This window comes from Gobio gobio, assembly GCF_949357685.1.
Source record: "Gobio gobio genome assembly, chromosome: 1".
Classification (NCBI taxonomy): Eukaryota; Metazoa; Chordata; class Actinopteri; order Cypriniformes; family Gobionidae; genus Gobio; species Gobio gobio.
Genome location: NC_137097.1, coordinates 26,587,695 through 26,590,194, shown reverse-complemented (window position 1 = coordinate 26,590,194; position 2,500 = coordinate 26,587,695).

Here is a 2,500-nt window from a genome sequence, read left to right as displayed (position 1 = left end):
TTTTCTTTAAAACCCTTCCATGCTTTTAAAACTTCTTTATAAAATTCTGGTATCCCCTCTATCATCGTGTCTTTAAAATACATCCATATAAAATCATCCCCCATTTTCCCACACTTATTTATATAAAAGCTCATTATTTTTTTTCCATATTGAATCATCCTTTATTAAAAATCTTTTAACATTCTTAATTCTCAAACTTTGTTTTCTTATCATAGGGTCTATCAATCCCAAACCTCCCTTTTCCACCTCGCCAATGATAGTATTATACGCTATTTTCGCTGGTTTACCATCCCATAAAAACTTTAAAATTAACGTTTTTATTCTTTTATACACCCATATTGGCAGACTAACCACACTTAAAATATACCACATCTTGGATAAAAATAAAGAGTTTAAAACCAATACTTTCCCCTTTAAAAATAATTGTCTTTGTTTCCAAAAATTAAGTCTTTTTTCCATTTTCCCTATAGTCTCCTCCCATACCAGGTCTCTTGTTCTACATTCATCTCTTCCAAGTGTTATTCCTAAAATCTTTAATTCATTTCTCTGTTCTTTAAAATTCCATTGTCTTTCTAATGTATCTACCTTCCCCATTCTCATATATTCTGTCTTATCATTGTTTACTTTAGCACCCGTTCCACCACAATATCTTTTCAATATCAACATTGCCTTTTCAATACTCTTAAAATCCTTTAAAAACAAAGTAGTGTCATCAGCATATTGAAAAATTTTAGACTGCTCATCCTCCTTTTCAAAAACTATTCCTTTTATCTGCTTTTCTTTTTTTACTGCAAGTCCTAATGGTTCAGCAACTAATGTGTATAGTAGCGCCGATAATGGACACCCCTGCCTTATGGACCTTGATATCTTAATAAAATCTGTTAAAAACCCATTTACTTTAATACAACTTAAAATATCATTATATAAGCATTTCATCCATTCAATAAAATTTTCCCCAAAACCAAATTTTCCCAGTATATCAAATAAATATTTGTGCTCCACTCTATCAAACGCCTTTTCCAGATCTATACTTAATAAATATCCTTCTTCCCCTTTTTCTTTCATATACCACATTAAATCTCTTATGCTTGTTACTATATCTAAAATATCTCGATTTAAAACACCATAAGCCTGATTTGTTTTTATAATATTCGGAATTACTTTTTTCAGTCTGTTTGCCAGAATCTTTGCCAGTATCTTATAATCGGTATTTAACATACTCAAAGGTCTATAATTTTTAAGCTCTTCTCTTTCTCCTTTATTTTTATATATAATCTTGATCATTCCCTTCTTCATACTTTCACTTAATTTTTTCTGTTTAAAAATATCAATAAATAAATCATGCATTATTGGTGTTAAAACATTCTTAAAAACCTTATAAAATTCAGATGGTAAACCATCCAGGCCTGGACTTTTCCCATTACTCAACTGATTTATAGCTTCTTCTATTTCTTCTTCTTTTATTTCCTTATCACACATTTTCTTATCATCTTCATTTACTTTTATTTCTATTTGATTCAATAAAAACTCCTCATCTTCCTCATTAATAACATCTTTTTTAAATAAAATAGCATAAAAATCTTTCACTTCATTTAAAATACCTTCTTTTCCTTTCACAACCCTTCCATTTTTTAAAATGCTTTTTATCATTTCTGCTTGTTTTCTTGTTTTTTCCAAATCATAAAAAAATTTTGTACTCCTTTCTCCTTCTACTGTGTTTTTCGCTCTACTTCTTATTTTAGCTCCCATGCACTTTTCCTCTTCTATTTTTTTCAATTTCTCTTCTAATATCACAATTTTACTCCCATCCATCCTTCCTTCTGACACATTTTTCATTTCTTCTTCCCATTCCTTGTTTAATAATCTTTCTTTACTTTTCTTTATTCTTTGCAATTTATTTGAATATTCAATAGATAATTTTTTAATATCTATTTTTAAATTATCCCACCACACACTTTTTGCTTCTTCATATAAGACATTATTAATACTATGTATTATGCAATTTTCTACTTCCATTTTATAAAAGTCATTTTTTAAAAGTTCTGTATTAAAAACCCACACCCCTGGTCCTCTCTCAACACCACAATAATCAATAATTACATTTAAAAAATCGTGATCACTTCCACTAAACCTTTTGTAAAATACTTTTGTAATGAAACTTCCTAACTGTCTGTTACATAATACAAAATCAATTCTACTTTGTTTTAAAACATTATTTACCATTTGTCGTCTTGAATATTCTCTTTTTACTCTATTTCTTTCCCTCCATAACTCTATAAATCTATGTTTTTCCATAACTTTCTTTAATTCTTTTCTCCCAACATCTGCTCTATACACCATATAATCTTCCACATCAATTCTTTCCAAAACAGTATTAAAATCACCAATAACAATCACATTTTTATAGTCCTCTATAAGAACATCCATTTCTTTAAAAAAAGTCACTCTTTCTACATCTTCATTTGGTGCATGAATATTACATATTGTTATTTCTTCTTCT